Here is a 7,611-nt window from a genome sequence, read left to right on the forward strand (position 1 = left end):
GCTAGGAAGGTGTTAAAGGGTGAAATGACACCTTTTCATAAATTGTTGTTTGAAATTATTCATAAGGGCATTATACCTAGGGGCATAGAAGACATGCGGCTTGTTTTTGTGATATGGGAATTGCACATGCTTTGGAGAACAATAAGCCTATCGATTGGCCATCCCTTATGATCAAACACATGGCTGGAATTGTTGATCCTCAACCTGGTTCTCATCAAATTTCCTACGGAATCTTCTTACTATAGTGTTCAAGGAGTTTGTTGTGCCACTGGGTGAGGGAAGAACTTTGACTCGTGCATACATGTTTACTAGGTCCTCCCTTGCTGAGTGTAGACTACTTGTTGAACCAGATCAGGTTCCTATTGCTTCTCCCCGGGCATCTGGACCCGTTGCTAGCTTGCTTCGTGATCTTAGAACTGGTAGGGACTAGTTTGTTGTTCTTCAGGCTGAAAATGCATCTCTGCTTATTGACCTACTTGCATCTCAGGGGAAATTACCAAGTTGCAAGAACAGTTAGTGCAACAACAACTCAACAACAATGCTCGAATGGATTGGGTTCTCCAACTCCTCACCTCCTCCTTCTCTCCTCCAAAGCCAAGTCCTACCACCTCTTGAACACATATTTCTAGTCCTGTTAGTTGTGCTTTTTGTTTAAGACATTGTCATACTTTAATATGTGTTTGCATATTTTGGATATTTGATGGTGCTCTGATGAACTTAAAATGTAGGTGCATATTGATTTCCTTGCTTACTCTGATGTTGCTTGTGCTGTGTTTAACTATGTTACAGATGGCTAATATCCTTAGATTGGTATCGCTTATGCTGTGTTTTTCTGGACTGTTGTCCCTTCATGGGCTCTAAGGTTTGGTTGGGGTATGTTAGTGTTTATTGTCCACTCTTCTTTTTGATATGCCAAACGGGGGAAAATGTTATTTTACTTGTATATATATGGTGTTGATCTTGCACAAGAAGTGGAGTAGATTTGTCATAATCAAAAAGGGGGAGATTGATTGATCAAGCAGTTTTGATAGTAGATTGAATGAAGCAGTTTCACATAAGTGAAACATAGAACTCCCAAACCAAAAAGCGGGAAAGAGAGTTTAATATGATATAAAAAAGAAGAAGTTCAAAAACAAGAGTTTGTTTTCAAAAGGAAGCTGAGTCAAAGAAGGAAATAGTGAAATAGAAGTTTTGTACGAAAAGGATTTATAGTTAAGGAAATATATAATTCCTTTCCTAGTACAACTTTAACTTCTATCCTTATACAAGTCGAGTCTAACACAGTTCAGAATCTATAAATGATGGGCATCGAGCCAGATAGAAGAAATTGTCTTTGCTAATCAAGAAAAGAGAGAAACAGTGAGAGAGAGAATCAGAATGAAGGCCATGGTGTTTGAGAAGAAGAAATGGAAGAATTCTAGAGTTAGAATTACTTTCGAATAGTTGAGTCACATTGATCTGTCTTTGGATCAGTGTTTGTTAGGGTTGAAAGAGTTTGTAAGAGTTGTAAACAAGAAGTGAGTTTGACTTCTTGTGGGGAGGGGGGAAGGGTTAGAGTTAAGAGAGAATTGAGAGAGTTTGTGTAAACAAGAAGCGAGTTTGACTTCTTGGAGAGTTGAGAGTTTTCGATTATAGTTAATCAAAAAGGGTAGAAGTTTAGGGTTAGATTCATTGATTGACTGAGTTGTAAATCTTGAATTAATATAATACTTCTGTGTGGTTTTTCCCTTCCTTGAGTTAGGAAGATTTCCACGTGATATTGGTGTCACTGTTCTTTAACGTAAGTTTCTTGTGTGGATTATTCAAGAACCTGGTTCTTGAGTGCTGGGTAAGGGATACCCGTTAATTGAAGTACATCCTTAAGATATCCAAGTGAACCAAAAAGATGGTTACTGTTTTTCTAAATGAACAATTTTCATCCTTTCATTTTCCAAAGTCAAAAATCTTAAAAAAACATAGAATTCATGTGAGTTTACATGGTATGAAAGCCTCCCAAAGTATCTTCTTTGTTCATACATTAAAGCTTAAATGTTCAATAATATTTTTGTAGTATACTCGTTGGTGTTTTTAATCTTTTGGTATTTGATTCCTTTTACTAATAATGTGTCATTCTTCTTCTGTTAAAACCTGTAATATAATCTAATGTATACTTCATTCGACCAGTTTGCTTAGTTCAAATTATTTATGTCTCTTTACTTGTTATTTGATTTGTTTTATTATTCAAAGTGACTAATTATCTTTTTTTTCAGAACACATTTATAAAAAACTTATTAAGGAGAAGGTTGATGGGATTTCTACACCAAGGGATGAATATGGTATTGAAGTAATGTAAGGAGACATTAAATATGAAGAGACATGCCAACAAGTGAAGCTGGAGACCTTAAATTGAAAGAAATATGTCAACAAATGGAGCTGGAGACATTAAGTTGGAGGAAAAAATTCCAACAAGGAGCTTATGTTGATGTTTTTGAGCTTAAGTTGACATGGAGCTAATTTTGATGTTTTTAAACTTCAGATGTGTTCGATTTTATTTGTATACATGTTATTCATTTATGAAGGACATACCATTTTGAAATGGTTGTGCAAATAAATGCATAAGTATAGTTAATGAATTGGTGTAATTTGAATGGATTCAATTATTTATTTCATGATATGTGAAATTAAAGTAATTTTGGTTGCTTCTAAAAGTAAGCTAGGGTTCATGAAAACATAACAAATCAAGCCAAGAAAAAGCTAGGATGTTTACATATTAGCTTGGAAAATGTCCAAGCAAAAGAGATTTGTTTGCTATAAAGTTACCTAGGAATAATACTAGCTATTATTCTTGGATATGTTGCCTAGCAAAATATTCTAGCTAAATTAGATACGCTAACAATGTCTTCCTAGCAAAATTTTAGCGAAGTGTGTATTAGCTACAAAAGGTTGCTACAGTCATTTTCCTTGCAAAAATGATGTTAGCTAGGGATTTAGTCTCTCGCTAATGACCTGTTCTCTTGTAGTAATGATGGAGGTGTTGATGCAACAAAATGTGCTTGAGGACGAGGTGTGACTGATTTGGTCATGTCCGCGGGCAACTCATAGAAATCACCATTACTCTTGCCTTGATGAAGACATGCCCCATGCTCAAATTCTTCACAACAGAATAAGGAAAAAAATCAATGGAAGTTAGATTTTGGTACAAAATTGAGCAACAAAAATCAACTTCTTTTTTATAAATGGAGAGCAAAGAACATCTTTTAAAAGAAATTTGGCTGCAAGACTAGGAGAAGATAAAGTAGTGTGACCAATATGAGTAATAGGAATTTGTTTACCATCACNCCCCATGCTCAAATCCTTCACAACAGAATAAGGAAAAAAATCAATGGAAGTTAGCTTTTGGTACAAAATTGGGCAACAAAAATCAACTTCTTTTTTATAAATGGAGAGCAAAGAACATCTTTTAAAAGAAATTTGGCTGCAAGACTAGGAGAAGAGAAAGTAGTGTGACCAATATGAGTAATAGGAATTCGTTTACCATCACCAATAATTATTGCATCCAGTTGGAGTCTGGAGAGATTGAAAGTTGTTTGTAATATGATGACTGGCTCTAGAATCAACAACCCAAGGGCTTGGGGAATCAAAAGCGTAAGAGTGCCGGTTGACAAAATTAGCATATGCTTCAGTAGCATTATGTGATTTGGACCTACAGACTTTTGCAATATGACCAAAATTATCAAATATTTGACATTGGACACGCTGGTTGTTGCTTCTGGTGGTATTCTGCTCGGTGAAGGAATTGTTATTCGGGGCATAAAATTGGTTACAGAAGTTGTAGGAACCAGATGGAGTAGTGTTCTTACGATTGGAAGAGTTAGGTTGTCTATTTTTGGGACCATTGTTGGTGGAATGCTGATGAAATTGAGCAATGATCATTGGTGTTTCAACTTTAGGTTCTGAGTGTTTGATGAACATCTCTTGTGCAAAGAGTTTATCAAAGAGTTCTTTGAATGTGATAGGATTATCACGAGCTCTTATTGCTGCAGATAACTCCTTGTACTCGACACCTAAACCACTCAGCACCTTAATAACAATTTCCTCGCTATTAACGGGTGAACCACTGCAAAACAAATCATCTGCAATGGACTTGATTTCTTTCATATAATCATTGATTGAACGAACGTCTCGTTTGACATTTGGAAGAGTAATGCACAAACTGAAAATTCTTGAGTGAGATTTGCTGGCATAAGTTGTTTGGAGAATATCCCAAGCTTCTTTGGCACTGGAAGCACGAGCAATGAGGGGAGCGATTGTAGTGTCAACTGATGCGTTGGGGTTGGGAATTTGGTTATTGTCTTTGTCCAAAATCTGCGCATTTGGGATGGGAAGTGAGCCATCAACAAAGGTAAGAAGATCGTAACCAAACAAAAGTGTGGTAACTTGGGATTTCCAAGTTGGATAATTTGCACTTTCTATTAACTTGAAGGATAGCTGGGACGCAGGGTTAAAGGAGACCAATTGAGACGGCTCAATGACACCCCCTTGATTGAGAGTGATTGATGGAGAGTTGGGGGACGAGGAAGAGGAAGTATCAGACATTCTGGAACAAAAGGAAGCGTCAGAATGCTGGTAAAAGAAGAAGAAGATCAAATATACTCGTTAAAGTGCTTAGTAGGCTCTTGATACCATACAAGAGTTCAATATGATTATGAAAGCTTGAGTATTATTGATACAATGTGTGATATTTATAAATGTACAAGTATAGATGAGAAAGGAGTTTGTTGTACATAAGAGACCTAAAGAGAAGAGAAAATAACTACGTATAGTTGAATAACGATAGAGACCCAAAACAATTAGAGATAAAAGAATTGTGATATGTTTTATTAATTATAAAACTGTAGGATTTACAAGATATTTATACAAGTAATTGGAGTCCTAATTATCTACTGATTTCAAGCTAATGACCGTTAGCCATAAAGGGAGATCCCTGATTTGGGGGAGATCCCTGATTTAGTGTCGATAAATAAGGTATAGTCAACACCCTCCCTCAAAATAATGTTGTGTATCACAAAGCATGAGTTTGGACAATAGATAATTGTGTCTACTTCTTGACATTGCCTTTGTAAATAAATCAGCCAGTTGATCTTTATAGGATATATACTTCAGGCTAATACTCCGATCTTCAACCAGTTCTCTAATGTAATGATAGTCTACATCTATGTGCTTGGTGTTTTCATGATGAACGGGGTTTGTTGCTATTCTGATTGCACTAGTGTTGTCTCCATACAATGTGGTTGATCCTTTCATTTTGATGCTAAGTTCTGATAGCAACCTTCGTAGCCAAATGATTTCAGAGCATGCAACAGACATACTTCTATATCCTACCTCTGTGGATGACTTCGATGCTTGAGATTGTTTCTTGCACTTCCAAGAAATCATGCACGAGCAAAGCATCATGCACCAACCTGTAGTGGATCGTCTTGAATCAGGGCATCCTTCCCAATCTGTGTCAGCGTATCCCATCATGTCCAGCGATGAAGATGATGGGAATAAGAGACTCCGATTCACAACACATTTTATGTGTCTAATAACTCGGAGCAAAGCAGTGTAGTGCATCTTGTAAGTCTTGGTAACAAATTGGCTTAACACCTGTACTGCATAAGAGATGTCAGGATGACTCATAGTAAGATATATAAGTGATCCAACTAGACGTCTATACAAGGTCTGATCTCCAAAAATCTCTCCTTCCTCTTTNCTTCCCAATCTGTGTCAGCGTATCCCACCATGTCCAGCGATGAAGATGATGGGAATAAGAGACTCCGATTTACAGCACATTTTATGTGTCTAATAATTCAGAGCAAAGCAGTGTAGTGCATCTTGTAAGTCTTGGTAACAAATTGGCTTAACACCTGTACTGCATAAGAGATGTTAGGACGACTCATAGTAAGATATACAAGTGATCCCACTAGATGTCTATACAAGGTCTGATCTCCCAAAAACTCTCCTTCCTCTTTTTTGTATTTCGTATTCGCTTCCATTAGAGTATGGACCTTCTTATGAGCAATAAAATTGGCTAACTGAACTAGATCTTATGCATACCTTTGTTGACTCAATCGTATGCCTTCCTTTGCATAACTTACCTCCAAACCCCAAAAATATGTTAGCTTTCCCAAGTCATTCATTTTGAACGAAGAGTGTAGCAAATATTTCAAATGAGAGATTCCAACTTCGTCGTTTCCTGTGATAATCATGTCATCCACATAAAGAAGGAGAATAGTAATACATGAGGTAGTCCGTCGACGTAAGAATAATGAATAATCTAATTTACTTTGAGTAAAACCAACACCTAAGATTGTAGTGCGGAACTTTTCAAACCAAGAGCGAGGAACCTGCCTTAATCCATAGAGAGATTTCTTAAGACGACACACCTGATTTAGTTTAATATATTTATAACCTGGTGGTGGATTCATGTAGACCACTTCTTGCAAGTCCCCATGCAGGAAAGCATTCTTGATGTCCAGTTGATGTAACTTCTAACCTTTTATTGATACTAAGGTAAGCAATATACGTACTATCGTCATCTTAGCTACTGGAGCAAATGTTTCATCATAGTCGATTCCATATTCCTGCTTGTATCCTTGAGCTACTAATCTTGCATTGTATCGATCTAGGGATCCATCAACTTTCATCTTGATTGAATACACCCATCTACTTCCAATATTTGTTTCATTTGTTAGTCTATTCACCATATCCCATGTATCATTCTCCTCAAGGGAAACTAATTCTCTATGCATTGCATCCTCCCAACATTTCTGACCACTAGCCTTCATATAAAAGTTTGGTACAACTATAGAATTCAAGGTTGTTAGTAAGGTACAAAATCGACCATATTCACCTGTTGAGTATCCATATCGTTCTGGAGGAGGAGCATGACGAGATGATCATCTAATGGGGTCAATGCTATTTTGACGAGTGGGAGAATGTTGGTTATTAAGATTTAATGAGGCATTATGTGGGTGAGGTAAAGAATTAGTATTTGCCAAAGTAGTATCATTATCAAAAAAAGGATCAAAGTCATAAGTAGTACCGATGTGGTAGAGGACATGGTCGACGAAGGACCAATGGCTGGGTGGCTATGGCAATCAGCATCACAAGAAGAATTCTTTTTCAGGAAAGACATAGTAAAGAATTGTGAGTCTTTGTTAGTATAAATAAAAGAATTCTCGAAGAAGATAACATGTCGTGATATTCTCAATAAACGGCGTGTTGAATCATTTCACAAATACCTCTTTAGAATATCATTGTATCCTAAGAAAATACATTTAACAACTTTTGTAGATAATTTATGACGTTCATGATCTGGAAGAAGAACAAAGCACACACAACCTAATACTTTAAGATGTGAATAGTCAGACAATATTTTGAAAAGAATAAAATATGGACAATTTTGTTTCATGACCGAGGATGATTGTCTATTTATAAGATAGATAGATGTTTTGATTGCTTCAACCCAAAATATTTTTGGAACATTTGAAGTATCAAGAAGGGCTAAGGCAGTTTTAACAACATGTCTATTCTTACGTTCTACCACACCATTTTGTTCCAGTGTATATGGACAAGAACGCTGATGAATTA

Source organism: Solanum stenotomum, chromosome 2, assembly GCF_019186545.1.
Source record: "Solanum stenotomum isolate F172 chromosome 2, ASM1918654v1, whole genome shotgun sequence".
Lineage (NCBI taxonomy): Eukaryota > Viridiplantae > Streptophyta > Magnoliopsida > Solanales > Solanaceae > Solanum > Solanum stenotomum.